This window comes from Haemorhous mexicanus, chromosome 2 (assembly GCF_027477595.1).
Source record: "Haemorhous mexicanus isolate bHaeMex1 chromosome 2, bHaeMex1.pri, whole genome shotgun sequence".
In the NCBI taxonomy this organism is placed as follows: Eukaryota; Metazoa; Chordata; class Aves; order Passeriformes; family Fringillidae; genus Haemorhous; species Haemorhous mexicanus.
In genome coordinates this window covers 10,776,706-10,803,382 of record NC_082342.1, presented here as the reverse complement: position 1 = coordinate 10,803,382, position 26,677 = coordinate 10,776,706, and the positions used below count along the sequence as shown (strand labels likewise).

The 26,677-nt window shown below is 41.0% G+C and overlaps 1 protein-coding gene across 5 annotated transcripts in view; it reads left to right on the top strand.

Moving 5' to 3' along the window:
• The window catches only part of NRIP1 (nuclear receptor interacting protein 1), a 73,414-nt gene that overhangs the window by 33,838 nt on the left and 12,899 nt on the right, over positions 1-26,677 (top strand). For 2 of the 5 annotated variants that reach the window (XM_059872863.1, XM_059872870.1), the window contains exon 3: positions 16,442-16,489. The exons of the other annotated variants lie outside the window; for them this stretch is intronic. The gene's annotated coding sequence lies outside the window, so the exon portion shown is untranslated. The remainder of the gene's footprint in view (positions 1-16,441; positions 16,490-26,677) is intronic. 5 annotated transcript variants of the gene reach the window in all.

The window sequence follows — 26,677 nt, the reverse complement described above, 5'->3', positions numbered from 1 at the left end:
AATCTAGGGATGTGGTATCCAGAACTTCTCAGGAAAATCTGTTCCAGTGCCTCACCATCCTCAACAGTAAAGAATTTCTTCCTAATATTTTGTTTTAATGTGTTTTCTGTCAGTTTGAAGGCATTCCCCCTTGTCCTGTGACTCCAGACCCTTGTAAATAGTCTCTCCATCTTTCCTGTGAGCTCCCTTCAGGCACTGGAAGGCCACAATGAGGTCACCCCAAAGCCTTCTCTTTTCCAGGCTGAACAATCCCAATTCTCTCAGCCTTTCCTCACAGGAGAGCTGTTCCATCCCTCTGATCACCTTGGTGGCCTGCCCTGGCCTGGCTCCAGCAGGTCCCTGTCCTTGCTGTGCTGGGAGCCCAGAGCTGGATGCAGCTCTATGTGTGCCTGAGAGTGTTGTCCAAAAGCTTCTTGACCTCTGTCGGGTTTGGTGCTGTGACCGCTGCCCCGGGGAACCTGTTCCAGTGCCCAGCCACTCTCTGGGTGAAAAACCTTTTTCTAACATCCAACCTAAACCTCCCCTGAGGGAGGTCATAACTTCAGGCCATTCCCTCAGGTCCTGTCGCTGGTCACCAGAGGGACAAGATCAGTGTCTGCCTCTCCTCTTCCTCTTGTGAGGATGTTGAGGACCAAAATGAGGTCTCCCCTCAGTCTCCTCCAGGCTGAACAGATCAAGTGCACTCAGCCAGTCCCTGTGTGGCTTCCCCTCAAGGCCCTTCACCATCCTTGTGGCCCTCCTGCAGATGCTCTCCATATGGAGAGGATCACAGTATTTGATGACTTTAATATACATTATTCAGTACTTCTTGGCCTTACCTGTTACTGTCAGGTAGTAATTACAATATTAATTTATTTAATATAGTATTGCATACTAGTATAAGAAGGCCAGCTATATCGAGCCTACTTAAAACTAATACACTACTGATAAAGCTTCTTAGAAAGTAGATCTACCTAATGTTTTATAGTAGTATTTTCATTTTTCTGGTAGACCAAGGGCTTCTTTGGGTGCTGGTTGGAAGTTAGGCCAGAAATGTTGGGAGATGTGGTCAGTCACAAAATGATTTTTCAGCTGTTTCTGCAAATGCTTATGGGATGTATGGTTCCAAGAGAATGGTTTTGTCAGTAGCATCCTTAGCAGATATTTTTTGTTCAATAATGGTGTCCGACTGGAAAGAGGATACATTATATTAACTTCTGCCATCTTTATCCCTTCTTTTTTTTCTGCTGCACTGAGGTACACTGTGTACAAAAGAAGTCTTAGGTTTAAAGAATGTTAATGTTGTGTACTCAGAATCAACAGCTAGAAAATGGCAGAATTAAAATTGAGTGGGCAACCTGTATTTGGGTGGTCTGTAAAATGCTTGTCCTGTCCTGTATAGATAGAGCTTGTGTGTACTGCTGTGAGTATCCCTGTGGTAGGAGCAGGCAGGGAACAACCTTACTCTCTGCAGCTTCCATGCATGAGAAATTGTAGCTACAAAGACCACTTTCATGGGAAGGGTAAAGTGAGTGACTGTCCAGCTCCACAGATGTGACATTGTCACGATGGCTGTGGTTTGGGTGGGTGGGTGTGCTCTGTAACTGCACTCACTGCTTCTGTCTGAACCTCCTAGGGACAGCCTGATTTGGAAGTTGTTACTGAACTGTTGTGGCCCTGGAAGAAAGCTGCTAATTTGTATTTTTGGCTTTTGGCTTCTAGTTTTGGCAGGGCCACACAACGTGTCCCATACTTGGCAGCATCGACCGTGTGGCTTGAAAGCTTTTGTTGCGTCTTTGAGTCACCCTGCTCAGCTGAAACACTGCAATAGGAGTTATTTGTTTTTGTTTTGGGGATTTTCACAACACTTGGTGTTTGGAAAAACCATAGTATATTTTTGCCTTGTTACATGTTGGAGAAGCTTAAGAAATCAGGGATGTTGCACGGCCATACTGTGAAAATTCATTTTAATGTTTTCTACTAGGCTAACACCTAACATGGGAGCTACTCCTACTGGTCTCTTTCAATCCCTCTTCCTGGTAATTGGGGTGAAGTGGGAAGTTTTCTAGGAAGCATAGCACAGAATGCAGCACTGCAATAATTGTGTTATGGACTAAGTGGCTAAAGTTTCTTTTTTTAAAAAGAAACCCCCACATTTGGCTGCCTGTATGGCATCCTGTCACTGAAAGGCTGCAAAAAGAACACCTCTGTGCAGTGAATCCCCCACGTGTAGGTCTGGTCAGTCTGCATTTCCAGGGTCTGGGATGGGTTGGAGAAGGCACCCGGGGTGTGTGCCACCCCCAGGTTCCTGCTTCCCTGGGGCTGCACAGAAGAGATGGGAGGGCCTCTGAGTAATCCCTGTGCTGTGGGAACACCGTGGCCTTCTGTCCAGGTGTAACAAATGCCTTGGAAACCTTAGGCCTGTGGAAAAGCATCTGTATGGTGCCAGTTCCTCCTCTGCTGATGCAGAAGGCACCGTCACTGATGCTACTGAAAACTAGTGCTTAAAATTGTTAAAGCCTTTTAACCAGGAGGGTGTTTTGTGAGGAGAGCTGTGGTTCTTGGGAGTGAGGGAGTGAATCTATTTCAGTGGTAGGTGAAGGGTAGTGTTATAGCAGTTGTGACATAACTGCCAAAGCTGTGTCCTCCTTCAGTAAACTTGGATGCGTTTTGTTACCGTGTAACAGACTGTAGTGCCTAGAAAATGACTGTACAAAACCAGAGTGAACGAAGCCTTCCGTGCTCAAGCAGAGAAGAATCACAACACCCTCTGCTGGTGCGAGTGACTCCTTCCTTTTCTCCTCAAGGACTTGCCTGGTGGATATCCTAGGAACAGTAGAAGATAGTTCTGAAGTGTGATGCGAGCTCACACTGAGGTTATTTTAACCCATTTGTATTTATTTTGTTTTCCCTGGTGGAAATAGAGAGTTTAATCTGACCATTAACATACCACCACTGAAACAGATGGGGGAATGCAGTGATGCCTGTCTCTCATTCAGATTTGAGGATCCATGTTGCTTTCTAACTAAGCTTTCTCCTACTTGGTAGAATTTTTTCTGGAGGTGGAGTTGGCGATTCTGTGTGCAAATACGCTTCCGAAGGAAGCCCCCATCCCTTCAATGTGCCCAAAGCTGTACTTGGATAAAGCTGCTAAATCCACTGGGTAAACTTGTGGTTTCATGGAGTAACCGTGTGTTCCTAGGGCCTTTCCTAGAGGTTATCTCTGCCTCCGTGTCCCTCTGTGGGATGATGAGCAGTCACATTTGTTTTTGTTCCCCCTGCGTGTACAGTCATGCTCTCCAACTCTTGGTAGGCCCGCCGCATGTTAATGCCCTCTGCTCTGCGTCCTGCTTGGCTCGGGATGACTGGGAAGGAAATCACAGGTTAGGACGAGAAGTGGTCACTTTTTAATTCCTCCTCATAAAACATGTCTGATGCCTACCACAGCAACCCTCTGCACCTTCCTGACCCTCCTCCTCCTTACCCGGCTTTAGCATGCACAACATGCCGTGATGGGTGCCACCACTGGGAAAAGCATCTTTTCCCCGGGACATTTGTGGAGGGAGCGGAGGCGCCGAGCTCCCCAGTGCATCCGGCGGGCTGGGTGTGTGCCCGCAGAGCGCTGGGGAAATGGCATTCCCAGCGGCGGGGGAGGCCAGGGACGGGCTGGCGGTGTGGGGGAGCCGTCCGGGGGCTGGGCGGGAGCAGGAGCCCCGCTCCCCCTAAATGGTGCCTTACATAATTTGGTTATGAAAGAATTGCTGCGGGTTGAGCCTCACTCGGTGCCTTCCAGAGCGTCTCTCCAGCACGGCCGCGATGCTGCCGCCTGCGCGGGAAGGGTTAAGAGGAGACAACATCCTGTCAAAGACCTTGTTTTTAATTTTGCCTCTCACACTGGCACAGATCCGGCTAAGAGCAGCCCAGATTAGTTCGGGAAAACCTTTGAAGAGATTTAAGATGTCCTTCAGCCAGTTTGAAGGTTTTTGTCTTGCAAATCCAGTACAAGGGCGCCTGCAGGCATCTCGACCCTTGCTGTGCTGCTGATGCAGCTCAAGGTCACGCTAACCCGCCCTGTGACATTCAACAACACACACACACACACAAATTATGCGGTGAAACTGCTTCAGCATTCAGCCAACCAACAACTTCCTCAGTTCCTCACTAAAGGAAGAAGTATATATTTTTTCTCTTTTTGTCTTTTTTTTTTTTTTTCTTTTTTTTTGGCTTCGTAGATTTTTGCTGCAGGAAATAATCCAGGATTTCTGGTGTGTGTGATGACAAGGTCATTTCTTAATTAGAACACATGTAAAGAACAAAGCTAAATGGCTTCAAAACAGCTTTGTAGTTGATGGAGAGGATTTAAATTATTTAAAGAGATAGTCACCCAAGTATGATGGAAACTGAATTCTAAACACATTAACTCTTTCAGTACTCTATGGTTTCCATATGCTACTCAAAAGGAAATGTCAAACTTGATGAGCATTATTGCAACTGCTGTTAAATGAGCATTTTTTACATTATTTATAGTTAGTGTTTTATTATCCTGTCTCTTATCAGAGTTATGACAGCAAGATTTTTTTTTTTCTTTTTAAACAGTGGAATACTCACTGGCTAGAGATCAAGAGATAGCTATAGGAAATTGCTTGTTGGAGATCAGTGGCTTAATTTCTGCTCTGTCTCATATTTTGATGAATGTATTAGCATTAATATATGTATGCATGTGTGAGTACATGTATGAAATATAGTGCAAGTATGCAGGTTATTATTCAGAGCTGCCTCTGGGAGGAATCTGGACTCCTGTCCTCAGTGCTCAGCGTGGTTGCAAGGCATAAGAGCATATTAAAGGTGGATTTTGGGATTAGGGAATGAGAAATGAAGAGAGAGAATTGACAAGAAATGGCAATTTCACTTAGTTTGAAATGACTGTGAGGTGGCTGGGAAGAGGAGATGCATTTGAATTTTGTTCTTTGAATTTGCTTGTCACTTTGAGTCAAAGCACCTAAATACAAAGGTGTTGCTACCACTGTCTCAACCATGGTTTCATGTGGCTGTATGTTAATTATTCATACTTTTAATCTTATCCTCCTATTTTTCTTTTCCTTGTTCTGTTTTCTAAGCTTCTTATTCTGTAAATGCCAGGGGCTGGTAAGGTGACCACCCTTCTGTGGTTGCCTTGGGCATGCAGAGCCCCAGGTATCTATGAGTAGCACTCTCTGTTAAAAGGATTGACCTGATGCACCAGAGGAGAAGCTGGATTTACTGTGGACTGTAGGACCTGCCTTTTGGTGTCAGCACACAGTAACTTTCCAGCTTGTATGCAAATAAAACAATGAGGGAAAAAAAAACACTTGTGAGTTGTTCACTAAGGGGGAAAAGGCAAAAAAAAAATCATGGAGTAGAAACTTTGCTTGCAGAGTTTGGCTCTGGGTATGCTCAGGGATGTCACTGCATGATTTGTCTCAGAACTGCAATGGGCAGAAATTAGTTTCTCCTGTCATCAAAAGTCTAACACTTAACTCAGATTTCAGTGTTTCAAGAGTAAATGACATAAAATTTACTGGGGGGTTTATTTTTTCCTGGCTGTTTTTATTCCTGTTTTGTTGTCCTTTTTTTTTTTTTTTTTCCCCCGGTGTAAACCTTGTTCAGCTGGAACTTGCAGTGCAGTAAATGTCAGATGGAGTGTGCTTACTAGAAAGAGATTGTGCCGGCTCTGAGGACCTCCTGAGAAAGGAGGAAACTGCATTTGCCAGGATAAAGAGGGAAGATAGGGTGCTACAACTTCTTTTTTCTTCGGGTTGCTTCTTTTTTCCTTTCCCTGCACCATCTGGATCAGGCGAGGCTTGTGAGAAGAAAAGGACAGAGGGAAACAGGCTCCACACAAGCAAGGCTCGGCTAAGACAAAACTGATGTGCTCTGTGAAATCTGTATATTCCTGCCCTTGCCTGGGGTGTGCTGTGCCCTTAATATTACGGGAGACCTAAGCTCACCTGCTAGTAATTTCTAATTTACTGTCCTAATTCATCGATTTGTTATCACTAATTGTACTTCATTTACTTCTGTGTAGTTTCCAGTACCTAAAGGGTTGAAAGGTTGCTGTAATTGGCACCCGCAGCTGCTCTTTCTTTTGACAGGGGATAATTTTGCAGCCTATGCTTTGTGTGACAGCTGCCTAATTGGGCATTCTCCCCTTGTAGCAAGCCTGCCTCCTCCAGCCTCCCTGCTGACAAATGGTGGTGGATTATAGATGAGGACACGCTGACCCGTTCGACCTTGCTGAGGCAGCGGGGAGGGGCCTCCTGCTACTTGAGGGAAGCTTTGGGTCATTTAAAGGACAAGGTCATGAGCCAGGTGGGGAAATGACATGATATCACATGACAATAGCCCGATGACACGGTCAGTATGTCAAGGACAAACTCATCAGTATTGATTAACGCCGCTTCTTTGCCGGTGTCTCTGCAAAGCCACTGATATTTCAAAAATATTTTGCTAATTTGTCCTAGGTAAAGTGCCAGGCATTATTTTGGGGAGCATTTGTGCAGTGTTTTCTTCTCAATTCAGATCATGTGCAAAAGCAGTGTTGTTAAAACCCCGCCGATGATGATGATTTGTAGGGTTCATCTTGATGTTTTTGGTAAAATGTACATCTGGTTGTACTGGAAAGAAAATGCTGGGAAGAATGAATGACAGGGCAGAACTTGAGAGAGAAAAAAATCTCTTGCTTTTAAATTTCAGTGTTTCACTTTTTACTCCTTGAAAGGCACATGTATGAACCTCTATGAAAACACATGTATCCACATATGTACGGCTTACTGGAAAGTGGGAAAAGTCTTTATTTAAAGAGAACCAAAGAGAAAAGTTAAATATAAATTGGATGTTTAAAGAAAAAGTCTTACTTATATCAGCTCAAGGGCGATACAGTTAAGATAATGCCCTTCCTATTTTAAGAACTAGAACAGTATCCAACTATGCCAGGCAATAAAAACCTGCTAAGTGGGTTTTCGAAAATGTTGTGAATACAAGTGACAATGTTTTGAGAGCATCTTCATGTTGCATTTCTATGCTAATAAACTTCAAGGTAAATGAACAGCTTGTTTGACATTTGCTATGTTAGACAATAATAAAATGCTTTCTTCTGGAGTAATTAGACTTGATAGATTGATTATGTTAAGAGGTAAAGATAAATATAATCAGAAAGAGATCTCTCTGGAAGGGAGTTAGTGCCTGTTTTTGAACTTTGCCGCTGTGTTTCTGGTTTAGCCAATGCCTGGTGCTGTGTGTCCCACCCGTGTGTGCACTCACCTGGGCACACTCACACGGACACACACGGACACACGGACACATGCACAAACACACGGCGTGGTGTGCACGGAGTTTCCCAGAAGCCGGGAGAGGAGCGTACACCTCTGAGCCCCGTTCCCTTCTCCGAGAGATCTGATTTGTTGTGGGAAACTGTTGTGTCTGAGCCCCATCAGTTCCCCAGGATGTAATTTTACTCCCCTGAGGTAAAAAGCCGTCAGTGGTAAAGTGTGATAAATTAGTTCGCTCAAGTAGATGCGCGTGCGTGTGCGTGTGTTTAATTCTGACCTTGCTGTGCATGTGTTGAGCTGCTCTCGGTGCCCGAGTCAAGCCCGGTGGAGGTTTAATCCTGTGCCCTTGTACACGTATACTTGATTAGTAGTTGTGGTTATCTCAGCAGAAGACATTCTGCCCTCCTCCTTGTATTGGTCGGGACCCAGGCATTGGGGAGTCAAGTCGAAGGAGAAAGAAAAGAGATTTTGCATTAGTATTCTATGAAAGCCTTACTGTCTGCAGAACAAATTGATTGCTACAGTGTACCTGTGCTTGGCACCACTGCTGTGAAAGAAAGGTATGGTTGTAATCTGTTTTATTGTATTACATATTGTGACACTCCAGGAATGTTTAACATTCGCCTCTTCTGTGGCACATGCTAGAAGTCTAAGGAAAGGAAAATATGTGAATGAATGAGAAGTGTGCGAGGCTGTCGTATCGGCAGCTTTGTTTACTACAGCGAACTAAGTAGCCCCTGCTAATGAGACAAATTTATGTGCCAATGGCAACGTAAGGAGATGATTAAGTGAATTCTCTGTATTCTGTTCAGTTCCTCACATCAGTGTCAGTAGTTGCTACGTACCTACACAGATAAAATTCTAATTAATGTTTTAAGGGGGTTTGGGTTTAGCTTTTTGCAAGATGATTAATGTGAAATATACTTGAACATGGATGTGTTTGCCACTTTAAATGAAAATGTGTTGTTTTTTCCTAGTTATTAATCTGCTATGAGTGTCCTACATGTAGGGGGTGTGTGTATGTGGGGGCTTAGGGGAGGTACAAAAACCTGCAAATCTTAGATGTGCTGCTATGATAAACAGCACAAGAACAAAGCTGAGGAAAAGTCTTAGAGGATTGGAATCTTCATATCTCACACACACACCCCCCTGCTTTAGTGATGTGTAAATATGCTCCCCTATTTTAATGTGAAATCTAGGGCTCTTTGTTTCCTTAACCCAGCTGTAGACTTTACATAGTTGATTCTCTGGTTTTACAGATGCTCAGCTGATGTCAGTTGTGTGGGAAGTATGAAGCACTCCATTAATAAAATTCAGGCGGTTTCACAGAGGGCTGTGCTTAGTGGTTCGTTCTTGGCATCTCTGAAATTTTGTTGCTGATTATTTGGATGTTTGCTTGTGGTCACTCCAAAACATCTGAAGTATCTGCTCTTGTCATGCAGACATTCCTGACTAATTAAGTTTAGGACAGGTGGCGGACTCCTCCTGGGCATTTAAATCTGCGTGTAAACCTAATCTAATAACTTGATGAGAAAATGAAAATCTATCTTTCCTGGTGTGTTATCACCACACACAAGCCACAGAGGTATTTGTGAAATCCTCTCTCTACTCTTTGTCCTGGCAGGTGACAAGTAAATGAGTTGGTTTAAGGAAATGTGGGACTTAGAAAACGCTCTATGTCCTGAGCAGCAGTCATGTGCTGTAATAGTTACTTCTGTCATACAGCCCTGCTGATTTAAGATTAACACTTTGTGGATGTGGGGTATATTTATATGAGTGTACCCTTGAGCTTCCATTTTACACCTTGCAGAGAGTGTCTGTACAGCCTTATACATGCAAGTTGTTGATCTTCAAGATCTCTTGACAGCTGAGAAAATTTTTGAAGAACCCCAGTTTGGGAGGGTCTGTGCTGTGACTGTTTGGACTCCAATATGATGACTTTAGTTGCAACTAATCAGTCAAAATTTATTTATTCAAACCAAATATTTTGTGAATAAGCTATTCTTCCCCTGAATTTCTTTTTTTTTTAACACAAACACATGTTGTAAGAAAAAGAAAAGTTGGTAAGAACAGTTGCACAATTTACGCAGCAGATGGGAGGATCCAGGGACTTCATCATATTTAACTGCATTTAAGAGAATCTCAGTAATGCTGTAGAAATGTTTAATTCTTATCTCAAATTCTCTTCATTTTTTATAGATTTTAACCAATTGGTGACAGGAGGTTGAGTTGTGAAAAAGGTGTTAGATAAATACAGGGCAATACTGCATTTCAATGCAATTAACTTTTGTTCATAAATAATTCAGCCTATGACTTTAAATAAATGATCAGAGGAAAAGAAAATGACATGTGATTAAATCCAAGTCCTTGAAAACATTTTACCAGTCAAGATTGCTGTGACTGCTTTGGGACTTCTAATAATTCCTCTGTTGAGAAGAGCTAGTTCTTAGAGTTGTGGGGGTTTTGTTTCATTTTTTTTGTCAATTCTCAGCATACCATTAGGTACCATGAGGTAGACTCTTAAGATCATAGTTAAAAGAGGACTGGTGATGAGTTATTTTTCATTTTGTCTTGATTTCCTTAGTGACATGGAATATATCAGCTTGAGTAGCCTGTGATTTTCCTAGGTTTTTGGTGGGGTTTTTTTTGTTTGTTTGTTTGTTTCTTTGGGGTTTTTAAATGGAAAGTAGAAGGATGTTTGCTGAATTAAAACTTTTACTGCCAACTTTACTGATTGAGCATGACTGATGACATTAGAATCTTGATGAGAATTTTGGAATACTATTTGGCCTGGGGCAGACTGCTCAATTGTGGGTGGGGTGATGGAGAAGACACCAAATGAGAAAGAAAACGCAAAATCAAACACAACTCCAACCAAATAAATCAGATTTTAAAACCAGTTCTTGCTTATAATGGAAGTATGCAGTTGATTCCAGCATTGGTTACCTGTATTACACAGCTTTTCCTCTGGAAATACTTAATAGAAGTTTTAAGTAAGATTTGGTGCTTGAGTGTTATTATCAGTTTAGGCAGATTTTAGAGGTGAATTCCAGATTAGATCTGTTTTTGAAAGGTGGCTGTGCCCAGTTTGAGATTACGAAATGCTTGTTCCGCATCTCCACCCCTTTTCTTTCTGTTACCATGGTCTACCATAATAAATAAGAGAGGAAGTGGAGGTGTTGCATAACTTCAAGTAAATAGATTTTTGGTGCAGATACTGAAGGCAGCCTTAACTTAACCAGTGCTGTCACTACCAGAATCCTGCTAATGCTAAAGGCAGTTGTGTAATTAATGGCCTTGTGTACTGAACTGAGACTGCTGCAAAACCTCTGGAGGGAATTGTTGTGTCTATTGTGTTGGTTAACTTTCCCAGAAAATACAGTCTGTTGCTGGTAGTTTGTTGGGGTGGTGGGGGAGGATTTTGTAAGGCGTGGTGAAACATTCCCTGGCATCTTTTTCCTGACCACTGGACAACGCGTCTGCAGCAACTGAGCCAGGTTGAATGGTTGACCTGGAGCTGTTAATAAAAACGAGATGAGTTTAACTTGAGAAGATAAGAAAATAGAAAGCTGCACTTTAAACTTTCAGTGCATTTTAAAGACATTTTTATTGTAAAATCATATAAAGAATTTGGACCTGGTTCTGATACTAGCACCTCACCTAGTGCAACAGTGGTAAGTGATCTAGAATGGATGAAAATTATTTGTCATTTTTTGTATAATCTGTTCTTCTGAAGCCATTTATAAAACCTTGTTAAAAGTTCCAGAAACCTTTTTTTTTCTTTCTTTGGGTCTTTGTTTCTGCAACCTCAACCATAGGTGGCACTGACTATTAGCAATTAGAAGGTTGGGGATGTCTCCCCTCCTCTCAGACTTGGATGTTTGAGCCACTGGCAACTGCTCGATCCATTTTCTCTCCCTCTGGCAAAGAGAAGAGTGTGGCAGGTATCTGAGGGTTCTACAGATGAGTAGGTATAGGAGCCAAGGTACTGACTGACTTTGGTCAATTTGGAAGCTTCCAGCTTTTGAAGCTAGAATTGAAGTTTGTACAAACTCATTGGGAAAAACACTAATATTGATTGCTGAGGGGGAGCAGACTTGTTTTTGCAGCCTTAGTTCTGGTTATTCAGGAGACTTGCAGAGGAGGCTCAGTAGGGCATGGAGTAATTCAGCATTCCAGAGGCTGGGCACCATTGAGCAGTTCAGCACATGCAAAAAAAGCTTTCTGTCTGGATTCACTTGCTGCTGCAGCATCAGTTCCTTCACTGCTGCTGCACAGGCTGCTGCAGTTCTGCCTTTTCACTGGTGGAACCAGGGATGAATGCTCACGCTGTGCTCTGGTCCATCTGAGCTGTGAGTGTATTGCAGCTGAATTAGACTGGTAAAAGCCAGGTTTTAACAGCTTTCTAAAGCAAGGAAGTAAAAATGGACCTGTTTGGGCAGGAAGTGCTTAGGTATGTGTACAGACATACTTGGCTATGAGAGAGCCTTGCTTCAGGATAGAAAGGACTTTATTGTACTTGGTTAGGAAAGAGACTGAAAGTGGTCAGTGAATCTGAAGAGCGGCTGTGCAGTGGCTTTTGCAGCTCCAGTCCATGTAATAGTTCTTGCCCAGTTTATTAGGACTGCTTCCTCATGTTAGATCCTTGAGAAATAGGGAAAGTTGGTGGAATTATATTTTTGATCATAATGCCATCATTCATGTTTACTTCAGTACTGATACTTTAGTTCAGTACTGACCTGGTGTTTTGTTGGAGAGAACGTTGTTTCAGCACATATGGAACATGTGGAACACCTATATTACTGCATCTGACTGACATACATCTCCACCTGAGGGTGATGGGAATGCCAGTCATTTGTCTAATTTTGGAAGAGAAAGGCATTTACTGTAGTGTGCAATTCCTACTCCTTTAGTAGTACGCACCATATTTTCCTCAAGTTTAAGGTACCCAACTATTGTTCGGTTTCACTGGTAGGGGAAAAAACCCCAGAAACCAAAACACCCACAAAGTGTGGAGAGATTATCTTGTAATTCAGCTGAAATTCAGAAAATCTTTCTTTATTTGCTATGGATATGGAGTTAATGTGCTGCTGAGCCAGCTGCTTAGTCTTCTCATATTCTTGCTGTTTCTCTTGCATAGAGTAGCAATATTCCAAAGCACTGCTGTGGTATGTTCATGGATGTTCCTAAAATGTTCTGTTTTGTTCCAAGATGGAATCTCTTTTCTTGCAATTTTGACAGTGCCCAGTAGCCTCCAACATGGTTTAGACCCACACAGTGCATGTAAGGAGAGGTCCTGGTGAACAACGGAGGAGTGAAATTACTGGGATCAGTTTGTAAATAGCAGCAGCCATCTAACATCAGATATTTAGATGTCAGATTGAAAGAGGGCTTTGGTAGCTGAAATGCCTCTTTACTTGTTAGTTTGCTTGTGAGTGGGGTTTTTAATGACCTCAGTTTATGTGTAAGCAATGTGTAATTTAATTCTGTAGTTCATGCAAATCCAAAATAGTTTGGGATTTTAATTCCAGATTCATGTAGTGAATGGATAAGTCTATGGAAGTCCTTTCTGTACTTAGGATGTTGCTTATACTCTGCAACTTGGTGGTGGAGTACATTAAGTTATGGGGTTTTTTATTGGTATTAAATTTTTAAATTATAGTTGTATGTTTCATCAAAAAAGCCCCCAATTCTTGGTCAACTTCAAACATTTTCTTTTTTTCAGCTCTTCTACCTGTGACTGTCATTTTACCAGAGAAAATAATTTCATGGAAGGGTAGTTCAGATGCATGTTTTTTGTAATTTGCAAGTGTGGACACTTGTGCATAGTTACAGCTGACCGAGTACAGTCAGTGGTGGAAGAAGTATCTTACCAACAGTTTCCCACTCCTACAAAAATTTCTTCTGTTCTTCAAGATTTATGAGGTTGTGATGTCAAAGGTTTTTGTATCATACAGCTAGTCATGATGGAGTGCAAGCCAGTTTGAAATTAAAACTGGCTGGATGAGCTTTACTATGCAAAAGTTAAGCTCATAATCAAATTTGCCAATTATACAAAAAGAATTGTTAAACAAGGGAGGTTTTAGTACCTGAAGTGGCAAAAATTGTGCATACAAATCCCTATCAACTAATCTGGCTTTTCTGGATGTGCATTAGAAAGACTTCATAAATACTGTTAGCTTTCTTTTGATTATTTGTGAGCAACATGGATTGTGCTTGCTCTTGAAAAATAGACACTTGCTTCAAGTGAAGTAACTGAAGTGAAATACAAGAATTTGTGGGAAATAAAAGAAAGATATTTTTGGATATATTAACAAAAAGGAGCTTGTTGTTACTCGGTGTTCTTGAATCATTCATGTCTTACTGAGCAGCTGGCAAAAATAAGATGCATTCAGTGCATGCTTTATCTCTTACATGTGGAAGTGAATTGCAAGAATGTTTTAAAGTCTGTTAATCTTTCTTTTGGAATCTTACCCCCATATAAGTGGAGCTTTTTGGTCTTTAGTGGTGATGGATACACGCTAATTTGCTGTTTTTTCTCCTTTTTTCCCCTCCCATCTGTTTTTCAGCAACAGATTAGAGTCAAGATGTTTTAGAGCCTCCAGTCCTTCCTCTTTGGACAAAATCACCATAAAAATAGTGTGAACCCCTGAAAATTTTGAACTTTGCATTCATATGCATTGTGACGAAGTTTACTGCAGTTCAGTGGAAATGCTTCCTACAACATGGTAGAGAAAGACAGCTGGTGTTTTAGGGACCATGCTACCTAGAATTTCACCTCTGGCTTTATATCTTAGTGAGGCAAATTGATTATATTGTTTTACAGTGTGCAGTATCCTACCTTAACGTGTTTCTGCTTGTCATTTTTTATAGTTCAGGACTCCGTGCTGGTCAGGCAGGTTGAACAGTCTCACAATCTTTCCTGGCATTGATACTTTCTTCCTCTTTATACCTACTTTTCCCCTACATCTTTCCTTTCTGTTTCATTATCTCTGCATCTCATCTCAGTTTGTAAGCACTTTGGGGTCGTAGTCTGAATTTACAGGAATATAAAATGTTTTACAATAGTAATTATGCCAAATGTCAAGCACAGACAGACTTGCTCTCATAAACCTGGCAGCATATAAAGATGGCAAGTGGATTTTGCATCCTGGTAGGTTATTCTTGGTCAGTCAAACTGTTCACCTTCCAAAGTGCTATGAGCAAGCTCTGGTGTGCATGATTTAATAGAGAGGTACCGAGGTGACTTTGGAAGCAAGGGTTACGTTTTATTTGCAGTAAAACAGAATTCAGACGTAGACCCAGTAAATCAAACCACTCTGGTTTGAGGTGGAGAAATTATGTTCAAAAAAAAAATGAAAACTTGCAGTATTAAGTCTTCTGTTTGGGCTGGGGAGCTTATTTGATGAAGGCAGCTGGGACACAAAGCTTCCTTGATTTCATGGGAGGAGGTCTGGGTTTATGCTTAGCCAGTCCCTGGGACAGGTGCTCCCTCAGCCTTCACCTTGCTCCTCAAAAGTTTCCTCATCCGTGTCATTCTTTGTTGTCATGATTAAAAGTAAGTAAATAGTTTTGGTCTCTCTGAAAAGAAGTATCTCCTTTCTTTCCTAGGAGCAGTGTTTTTTCACTCTCTGGTCTTTCTTGCCTCTGTGCCCTCTAAAGTGAGAGCAGATTGCATCAGGATAGGGATATTGTTATTGTACCAGCTGGAGGAGTGAAAGAGCTTTCATAGACTTCTTAAAAGTAGCAGCTCAAGAGAAGGGGAGCTCTTTGATGCTGTATTTTAGCCCTTCTACATATTTTAGGCCTTTTGTACCCTTTTCTTCCTATCATTAGTCTTTGTGTTCTGTTGATCTTTTAGGGTATACCATTCTTTACTTCCCTTCCAATCATACGTAGTAAAAGAAAGGTATTGGGTGAAAACTGTTATTACAGCAGCAAAACTGTTGTACTGCAAAACCAATAAATGCATTTTTTTCTTCTGTAAGAGGAAGAGAAAAAACACTTATTTTGGAGGCCAGTGTTGCTCTAGGGCTTCATTTAATTGCTGTCCAGCTGAACTTGTCAGCATCTCACAGGTGCAGATGTATTTATTTTAAACTTCATATAGACTATGATGAGGAAAAGGGAACAAACAAGTCTGTGAGGAAAGGCAAGCAACATATATCATTTGTGTTTTGGCTTGTGGTCTTGCAGGAGGTATTTTGGTGGATTTGGATTAATTTTTGCTCTGGTAATTTACTGCTGGAGGAGAGGAAGAAAGAGCCTCCAGAGTGTAGATGATCTTTGCCTGGGGAGCAGTGCAGAAGTGTAATGGCATTTCCTGTGTGAGAGGTGCCTGAGTATTACAGTAGAAATGAGTGTTTGTGGAAACAAAAGGGTAAGGAAAAAGGACACAATAAGTGGTTAGGTTATGTGGATAGAAATGAAAGTTATTAATGTTTGTAGAATCAGATGAGAAATTCTAAACTTAATCTAGAGCGAGAGAAAAACGATAGAAAAAGTTAAAATAAAGGGTTATATGAACAGAGTGTCTTCAGGGGAAAGATTACAATAACAGCTGTGTTTTGTGTAGTGTGGAATGGTCTTTGGATGTTGTTAATGCTACACAAGTGGGGGTTGTGGAAGTGGGGAGCTGAGGGAAGATTGAATGAGGGTAATGATGAGAGGAGGAGAAAATGAGTACAATTCTGGAGAAGCAGAATGCAGTGCCATGGGTGTGTTGTGTGTTCCTGGTTTCATTTTGGTGGTTTGTTTGGGTTTTTTTTTTTTTTTTTTTGGTTTTTTTTTTTGTCATGGTGGGTAAATGGATAGTGTTAGAATAATCTCCTGATGACAGCTTTTTTTCCCATAGTGGGTAGTATTAACCAGGCAAGGAGGGCTATCCCCCCTCTCCTGGCAGGTTACCTTTACCAGCTTGCTCAGCTCTGTTTCATTTGTCAAGTTCTGATACTCTCACAAATCAACCACAAGTATAACCAGCTTTTGGGGAAAACTTTATATTAATCTAATTATACCCTGTTAAGAAGTAAGGCAGGCTCCCTTTTGTGAGCTGATAATAAATTAACAAAATTACTTTCCTGTTACTGTAGAAATAGAATTATTTTCCACCGTAAGTTTCTACATCCTGATTATAATCTATTTATTTTTGGCAGGGAGGAGTGAAAACCAGATTCACAAAGATCCTGCATTGACATTTGAAGGTATGAGTTTATGCCCTGAACTTGAAAAGTTTATTAATCTGTATTTTCTCTCACTCTGGACATGGAGTGGTAACTTTATCTCATTCACACCAGCTTTGGTCCTTATCCCTCTCAGGAATTCCCAGTCAGAAGATGGCTCATTTCACATCCCTGTATAGTCCTGATCTCATTCTCCTGACATTGCTAACTAGGGTGCTGAGGTAACAATCTGCTGAATTTCCTGAGAGGCTGAAGACCTGCTCACCTGCCCACCAGAACTTCTGGCTTTTTCTCAACAGATGGATTTTAAATTGTATGCTTTTAAGAGCATCAAGTCCCTTTGAGAAAATGTTTTGAGTTGTGGGTTTTTTATGGCGTTTTCCCCTCTGGTATTTCTTTGTTTCCCTCTTTGGCTTGTACCTCCCTTTCCAATATGATTTGCTTCAGCATTTATTTGGTATTTGGGAGTTTGTTGTTCTGTGAGATTCTGCAGGTACTCACAGGTCTTCACTGCTACGGAATGAAATCACATTAATGTGTTCATTTGAGTTCTTTTGGTCACACTCACTGATGAAATTGAGCAACAGAATTTGAACAAAACTATCCTTCTTTAGCAAGATTATGTAGAGACTAAAAAAGAAAAGAAACAAATAAAATGTGCTTTAGTAATAATGCAGGCAGTCAGTGAAACTTGCCTTCAGGTTATTGACAAGGCCTGACTATATATTGATTTAGAAAACACTGGCATTATTGATGTTACATTGAGCTGGGAAATGATTATTCCAGTTACATCAAGGAAGATGGCTTTATATAACACAGAGAACATGTGTTGTGACCTGTCAGCCATGTCCAAATCTCTGTTATGATAGGGTAAACTGGAAATAATACATAGCTGATCAGCTGAATCAATAGAGTTGTGGTTATAGATAATAACTATCAGAAAATGACTTTATACTACATCATACATGGCTTCAGCTGCTTTGGTGCACTTTCACCTGTTTATTTGCTAGATTCTTGACTTAGAGGTCTTTTGTTATGACAACTTCCCCCACTCTCACCACATTCTTTCAGTACTCATCAAGTGAATAAAATAAAACTGTAATTTTGAGCTATTTCCCCCAAGGCTGAGACAAGATTTGCAGAGAGAAATTCACCACCTACCTCCCACTGCCTTTCATTGTTACAAATTTTGTTTGATGATGAATCGATATCAGACTTCCAGCACGTGGGAAACCAAATCACCTGGAATGGTTGCTGTGTGTTGAACAACTTGAGGAATGGGAACCCTGGAATAACTGATGATTCACATCTTGGAAATCCTGTTATGTGTCCTGAATGACAGAAGAACACTGAAACATCAAATGTTAACTAGTTTGCTTTTAGTGGTCATGATGCTTAAACTGGTGATGTGTTCCTGAATTTTAGCATGGTAGATCCCCTTCTGTCCTATGCATATCTCTGTAACTTCAATGTTTTTTGAATCATTTAGATGCCTCTCTCATGCACAGATCTGCATGTGTGCATAACTTTGCCATTATTTTATTGTGCCATTAAAATTCATAGGTGTACTTACGTCAGGGAAAATAAATAAGTAAAAAGGAAGTACAAAGTTCAAGAACTTATTACTGCACTGTTCATCAGTATGGTGTTTTAAGATTTTTAGAAACTTACTTGACATTTCACACATGTAAATATAACTACGGACAATAATTTTTCAAAAAAATAAGTAAAGATTGTACTTTTACAGAATTGGGGATTGGTAGCTATCCAGTCCTTCAACATAATCCATTGTTGTGGACTCTTGTTGACTACTAAATTGATCAGAAGTACTTTTTGCTAGCTGTGATATTTACTGTTGTTGCTGTATTGGCTGGTTGTTTACTTCTCTTTGTCATTACCCCCTTTCAAAAGACAGCACCCTTGAAGTGCTTTACATTTGGATCGCTGTGTGGAAAGATGCCTGTTCCAGCTCTCCAAAGAGGAATGGATAAGAACTGGATTGCAGATATTTTCTACATGGTGTCACAGCCAAAAGCACACACATCCCTGCTGCTCGATAAGTGGGGATTTGATCCAAGGTTTAGAACAAGCAGAAACATCTTGCTTCTGCAGGTTTTGTGTGTAAAGAGTGTGAGCTTGTATTTAAAAGGAAAAAACCAAAACCCACAATGGCTGCTGACTAGTTTTATCAAAGGTTTGGTTGTGAAGATTAAAGAGGGTTTTTATAGTATAAGCTTGAGAGAAGACTTGCCATGACAATGAACAGTTACTCACTGTAATGCAGCTCAGTTAAAGCAAAGGCTTTTTCATGTGTTTGTAAACTTAAAAAAGCTATATGTCTCCAAATAAACTTGCTGTAGGGTTTCACATATTGGGCAGCTGTACTGCTAATAATGATGTGTTACCTAAAATGTTTTTAGTTGTGCAGTGTCCTACACATTTTCATGTGTGCTTGGTTCTCAGAGTAAGCAGCTGATTTGTGGATGTGGAAGAAACTTCTACTGGTTTATTGTCATCATTGCCTGATTTACTTTCTTTTATTTTTCCCTTTCTAACTCTTCAATGCAGTGAGAAACTTTATCAGCTTTTCACAAAGTAGGAAGAATACAAATTCCACTTGGAAAAAAAAAATTAACCAACCTCCCCTTTTCTCCCATTTTGCTGAAAGCGCTTACAAAAGGAGGACTAAGGAAGAGCAGAATTGTACTGCCCTGAGGTCTACAACTTAAATCAATTTTATCTTAAACCAGTGACTGTTTTAAGGTCTGATGAATCACTATCAGACTTAAAAGCATCTATACCACAGTGCTGAGAAGCTGGCATCCCAGGCTCCAGGAGTGATTTGTATGTGGCTCTAGTAGCTCAGGCAGTGCTATACCTTAAAAGGGTGACAACCTAATTCTTGTGAAGGATATTTTCAAAAAGGAGACAAGTTTTTAAACCTTTTTTTTTTTCCATCTTCTTTTCATTTGAGGCCTTTTCATTAGTAGCTGAGACAACCCAGTCATACAGGTAGAGAGCTCCAAATGTACTATCTCTGCAAAAATGGTGGAAAATGAGAAAATAAACATTAAATAGCTGAAACAAGGTGCAGGGGGATATGTGATGGCATGAAGATTTTACTGGCAATGTCCAAGGTGCCCACATAGTAGTGAGCTGTGCAGGTCACCCCAAATGGGTTCCAGTAAAAGCTTTAATATTAACACAGGCAGTCCTAGTTATAGACATAGCTCTCTGTCTAAATATAAATTGCTCCCACTCATGTCTAGACTAACATCAGAGCAGCGCTGGTGTTGAAAGTGGGGGTTAAGAATTAAGAGTACGAGCCACACTATTCTTTAAATTACTGCCTATTACAATGAGCATCTAAACTTTGTGGCAGCAGTGCAGCTTTGAATGCCATTGTGTCACCCAAGACACCTCTTCCTCGTGTGCAGGCATCAGAAGGGTGCGGGTGGTAGACGTGACCTGTAAGCTGAATACTCTTCTGCATGTCTTTAAAGCTTGGAGAATGTATCAGTGCGTGGATGGATGGATAGATCAGCAAATGACTTTCATTGCTGACTATTTTCAGCAGCTGAGTTTTAATGAGTCTTTCAACTGTTGCTACTGTGTTTAATCTGCTCACTTACTCAGCCTTCAGCATTAGAGAGGCTTTCTAGGAGGTAAATGTTGTCCTGATTACAGAAGAGGTTAGTTTGATTGTGTTCTGCACAGACCTTGAGGTTTTCTTTGTTAATTGAGAAATATATGCTGTGCACACAGATAATTAGGATAAATAATCAAGTGTTGTGCTTGGAAGTGCACATCCAAATATACAATTGTTATATATGATAAGTGTCTTGAACTGCTGCAAATTAAAACCTGAGGTCCTGATTCTTTAGCACAGGTCTTGCTATGTGTTTGAATGGGTTTTCCTTTTAGATTTGTAGTTTAATCTGTATTAGCAATGGCTGAATAGAGCGAAAAGGGTGGCAAAAAGTGTCTTTCACTTCCTTTTCATTTAACATGAGAGCTTTTCCTTAGTTTATTTGCTGTGCTGCCTAATAGCTCTTATCAAAATAAATAAGGACAGAGCAGCTGCTCTTAAATGTAGGGAATACTTAAAACATGCAATGTACCAATGTGAAGAAAACTAAGTGTAGTGGTATTTCTGGTAAGTCTACTGAAAAAAAAAAAGATACATCCAGAAGCTTTGATCAAATGCCAGCTCTTACATCAGTCCTCTTTGTAATCTTTCTTGCTGATCTGTGACCTTGACCTTGTGTTTGTGTTTGTATGTCAAATCTATTTTAGGGATGGACAAACTAAGTTCAGTTTAATAGGATTTATAGTCCAGCTTCACAGGATACCTGAGTAAAATATAAAAATTAAAATATTTGTGTCAGTAAAATTTTCAGTCATCTTTTAAAACTTCAGTGGGTTTGAAGACATTGACTTTGTTGTTCTTGGGAGATGGTTCTTACAAAGACATCTTTAGCTCAGCAATAAACTCTTCTAAATTCAGCATGGGCCTTCTGCCTGGAGCTGGGGTTTTCTCTTCAAGCATCTCACCAGTGGCTGTGCTTTTGTTTGGCATTGAGTGAGGTTCAGCGCTGAAAGTAGTCCCTGCTCTTTGTCCTGCCTCATGCCACTTGTAATCCTGTGTTCCCACAGGGAGAACTGCAAAAACAGACACTTGGCAGCATCTTTGGGGTTTCTTTGGACTGTGACGAGGTCCTCAGTCTGGCTTGCCTTGTAGGAGCTTTGTGCCACCTGCACTCAGCAGGTTCTTGAGCACAACCCTTATTTTAAGCATGAGCAAACAGGGCAGCAGAGTTGGTTGGTGTAACACTGGCACTTTGGGCATATGGGTTCATAAAGCCTTAGTGAGGTTGTTGGTGTCACAGGCATTGTGAAATAGGGTCCCAAATTAGCTAATACTTCTGTGCAAGTGTGGAGCAATAGATTTATTTTTAACAGGTCTTTTATTTCTGGGGTAGTGTTATTGTAGGAAATCACATGCTTTCTTCTAAAATCAGTCACACATCTATGTTACTTTGTTTTATACTTTTTTATTTGTCATAAGCATCTGTTTTAACTCTCTTGACAGTAATGGAACAAGCAATAATAATAAGTAGCTTTATTTTTGCTATTGCAGTTGTTTTTTCCATGCAGAACTCATTAAAACAGATATAAAATGTTTCCTTTCCACAACTTTGTGATGGCATATTATCTTCTTAAAATGCATGGCACTATCATCAGCATAAACTTTGGGAAATTATTTCAAAGTGTATGTCCTTACAGTGAGGGATAGTTAAGCACTTTCCCTTTACCAGCTATCCATTGTTTTTGCTATGCCTTTGTGGCAGTAGATGTTATTTTCACTAGTTTTGAGTTAAGTTAGTATTTTAATTGTTCTCATTTGACTCATGGCTAGAGGTGAGGTCCTGTTCTTTGTATATGAGGGTCAGATGATTGCCTGTGTACATCTGTATGACTTCAAGTCCTTTTAACATTTTATTTAGGGGTTTATGCTGTGAATGTTTTTAGATTAACTCTGGTATCATGATAAGGACTTTGTCCTTTTGTCTTTACAGGATGTTATGTGCCTCTTCTCCCAAGGTTTCACTAAAGCTGATTCTTACATTTTTATCTTGAATTTCTGTTGTCTTTATTGCTGTTTTGGAGAGAAAAAAAAAAGTAAAAATTATTTGAACTGAGCTTGTAGACACCATCTTGCTCATGCAGATTTTTCCTTTCACACTTAAATATGGGTATATGAGCCTTTTCTATGTCCACAACAACCTTTGTAAACATCCACAATAAGCTGAAATCTCCTATTACAACAGAAGCTGTAGTGTCCCCTCCACTCAAAAAAAAAAAAAAAAAAGCCCAAACCACAAATCATCTGGGTCTCTAACATGATTTTATGGGGGTTTTACGTATAGTTGAACGCTATGTGACTGTGATCCTGTATTTCACCTTGCCTGGAATTCCTGTGTATTTGTGTTCAGTTAGCTGAAACCTATTCTGTTGAGAAGTCTACAAAGTGGCTTTCATTCATAACCATGAAATGGTTGGTCCCAAGTGAAACACAGCTATTACTGTCAATAAAGTAGTGTGCATTGCTTTTTAGTCCTTTGTTGCACTCTGACATCTGAAACCCATTCTTGGTTAAAATAACATAAAGTGACTTAACATATGCCAGACCACCTAACATAGTTATTCCAAGAAATACACCTTTTTAGTGCACTGCTATCAGTAAATGCCTGTATCTTTAGATCCCTCCAACAAGCAGGAGGTCAGAGTTGTGTGGAAATGCATTATCTGCATGCATTGATCATAACTCAAAAGCATTACCCAGGAGAGGACATTGATTTCTTCAGTGTATATTAATCACACTTCATTCCTGGGGAGTTGATGTAGAGTTAAATGCATAATCAGTGATTTGGTTTCGTAGGTGTCAGAGGGAATGGAAATCTGTTTGAGTTTTCTTTTAATTGCTTATTTATAGGCAAGTGGTTTACCAAACACTGGAAAGGTGCACCCTCTGTCCATTCTGTTGTATATTGTCCTCCTCTGTTCCGAAGACAAGTCTTTGTATATAGATTTTTGGATGTTTTTTGCTCCTGGTGTCTTGAATAAGAAGACTCAGTTAACCAAAAGCCTTTCTGCTCACTGTCTTTCTGAGCTCGGATCAACAGCGTTTCCCACGTTTGTTGCGATTCAGTGATACGTGCTATTTCTGGATCCCTGTCCTTAATGGATGTGTGATGGGGGTGTAACTTCTCTGCATTATCTCTTAGTTTCTGCCCTTTCTGTTTGCAGCAGCAGAAGACCATTGAGCAGTGACTAATGGGACAGGTTTAGGTGTCAAATACTTGCTTCTTTCACAGGTGGTGTCAGTAAGTTGAATGTCTGTTCTTCCTCATTCCTTACGATTAGCAAAGACTTGGCAGGGAGTGTGTTTCTAAGTTCATGCCTAGAGTGTTAGCAGGCCATAACCAAGAAGTGAACTCGAAGATGTCCTTTACAGTGCCATTAGAGAACAAAATATAAATATTCCTCCAGTAGTTTTTGTAAGAACAAATATACGTATGGGAGTCTGGGTAAGGAATTGACTGCAGTGTCTGTGAAACACCAGGTGAATAGTAAGTTGTATGAACGGTGTGGGGTATTCTGTATCTAGGAGTGATTATTTCTGTGATGCTCTGTTCTTGTACTTGTTAGAATAAGAAATACTTACTTAAGGTAGGCTGAGCTATTGTTTGAAGAGTGTCACAGCATGAAAAATGGCCACACGTGTTTCGTCTCTGAACTTTGCAGCAGGAGGTTTTGATGAGAGGGCCACAGGGCTGTGTATGGTGCTCTAGTGTACTTGTAAACCATGGAAAGCTGCTACTAAGGCTTTCACAGACTCAGCTTTCATGGCAGTTGTCTGCTCCCCATTTCTTCCTTCCCGTGTACTTCATCTCTTTCGGGGGTTTCATTGGATTTGGCGTGATGTTGGATGAGGGATTTTTTTGATTTCTCAGGTAGGGTTGTGGTTGGTTGGTTTGGCTTTTTGTTAGGGCTTTTTATTTTCATTTTCAGTTTCTTTATTACTCCTTACTGGTAGCTTTATGAAGATATAAAACCCACATGTAACTTAGGGAGAAATGTTTGCCTGTGGCCTCCTCCAAGCTGTGCACCATGATCTAGAAGAAGGGTTGAGAGCCAGTGTCGGATAAGTCTCAGTGTAGCCAGCAGTGCTCAGAATTTGGGTTTTCCACGGGGCAAAGCTTTGCCACAGAGTTTGAGGCGTTCCTCCTTGCGTGTCTGTCCTGGCAGGGTGCTCAGCCTCACCTCCCGCCTGCCCAAGCCGCTCTCTGCGTGGCTATGGAAATCTCCCTGACATTTCCACGCCTCGTTCCAGCACACGCTGGAAATGTCGTGTTCCCCCTTGATATATATTACATACTCTCCCAAAGCTCCTCGTTGCTGTCGTGGCGTGGTGTTCCATGGTCTGAGTGAGTCACAGATTCCCGGACTGGAGAATCCCATGTGAAATCTGAGGAGTGAAGGGACACTTGAGATGAGGTGGCTGAATCCCCCTTTCCACACCCCAAATGGAATGTGAGGAACAGCCTCCTCTTCCTTATGTGCCTCTGGCGCTGCTATTAACAAGAGTAATCAGCATTGACGTTTTAGTGGTCTCTTAAAAGCTGGAGTAAATCTAAATAGTCTCTACCATGAGAACACTTGGGGTATTTTCTTCCCAGCTCAGTTGTTGGTTTGCTAACATTTCAGTCCAGTGGTCTGTCAGGTCTTGTTCTCAGAGGAAAAAAATGTCTTGTGCCTGCTGTGCTCTTGATTCTGTGTTTCTGTCTATTTTGTATGACTTTAAGACTTCTCAGTTACTCAACATTTGTAGGCTTTCGTTAAACAGTAGATGTTGCATCCTTTTGAACTGTTTCATCATCTGCTATGGAATTGGTTTGCTCTAGTATTTTTCAAAATACTATTACTGAATCTGCTAAAATAATCAGAAGGTTTTGATCAGGCTGGTTTGGGTCTGATCCCTTTTAGACACCCCCTCCCACTGCTGCCCCATCCCCATAGTGAAGAAAACACTTCTTTCTGCTGTCTAAAACTTAGAGACCAGTCGGGGCTGGGTTTGGCAGCACACAGCCTAACAAAACACAGGGGAAAAGGCTTTTCCATTGCTGTGCCCGTGCAGAATTTGGCCGGGAAGCCGTGGCTGCTGCTAATCCTGCATTATCCAAGGGGTGTTGCACAGAGGGAGCGGTGCTGCCGTGTGCTCCGTGCCAGCCTGGAGGGAACAGCCCCAGCTCGGGATGGGGAATGCCAGCTCTGGTGGGGTCAGAGTCTCGTCAGAATTCCTGGCAGCAGCAGGAGCTCCTGCTGCTGCTGCAACACGATTCCTCATGTGCCCTCTCCTGCCTGAGCTGTCTGAAAGGGATAGGCTATCCTTCCCATGTTTAAAATGTCTTTTGGAGTCAGTCAGCAGGCCTAGGAGGAGTGAATAATGTGCCAGGCTCCTGGGAAGAAGCTTATTTTTGCTTTCTCAAACTGATACCCTACAGTTGTTAGGAGAGGAGCCTGATTTATTTCATTTAAATGAATTAGTTGTAAAAAAAAGCTTCTGGATTCCCAAGTTCTTTTGAGTGCAGCTGTGGGAGAATTCACCCACTTATTGCTGAGTTTTGCTCCCCCATCTGATCATTTCTGCCTTTCTTTCTTTCTTTTTTTTTTTTGTCTTTTTTTCAAATTACATTTGCAAAGGGAACCTTCAAAATGTCTTGGCTGCCTGAATCAAAACTGTGAAGAGGTCTCAGCTGCTCCATTCATCTGAACAGATTTCTGACACAAATAAAGTGTGGATTTTGGAAAGCAAAGCACTTAAACACTTGATTCTCTTAAAGCACGTGCTCAAGTGCCATTGAAGTACCTGCTCTTGTGCAGCTCTGTGCATTTGGTGCCGGGGTTGTTGATCAGGGCTGTTTTCCTGCTCAAAACCTTTGCAAAAAGAGCCATCTGAAGACTGAAGTGCTTTTACCAGCACTCTGAAAGCATCCTTCCTGCTGAAATCAAAGGTGTGCAAATTGAGCTTAATAACAAAATAATTCTGGGACAGCAAGTCTCGTTACCCCCACTCATTCTTAGTTCACTGCAAGATTCTGCTGCAATTCCCAGTTCATTTACGTTTTTTTTGTTTTTTTTTTTTTTTTGGGTTTTTTTTGTTTTTTTTGTTTTGTTTTGTTTTTTTTGTTTTTTTTTTTTTGTTTTTTTGTTTTTTTGTTTTTGAGATCCTAATTTCATTGTGCTCTTCAACATTTCACTGCAGGGAGCCATAAGGATGGGAAATCACTTAAAATCCTGTGTTTTAGGTAGTTACTCAGTGCTGGTCCTGGAGCTGCTGAGTAACACACAGCCATTAATACATTTATCCTCAATTGTCTTTCCGAAGTTCCCATCTATTATTACTCCATCTGGGAAAACAGGGTACAGAGAAGTAAAACCAGAAGTCAGACAGCCTGTCTGCAGCACAGTGAGTAATTGGACCCCTGGATCCCAAGCTGCCACTGTAATCACTGTACTGCATTCCTCAAATCTGTAATAATTAAAATGACAGTCTGGGGCATTGGCTGATGTGGTGGGCTGGAGCCTTTCCACTTGGGAATATGAGACTAGGAAGTCAGTGAAGCTAGCAAGAGCCTTTTTCTG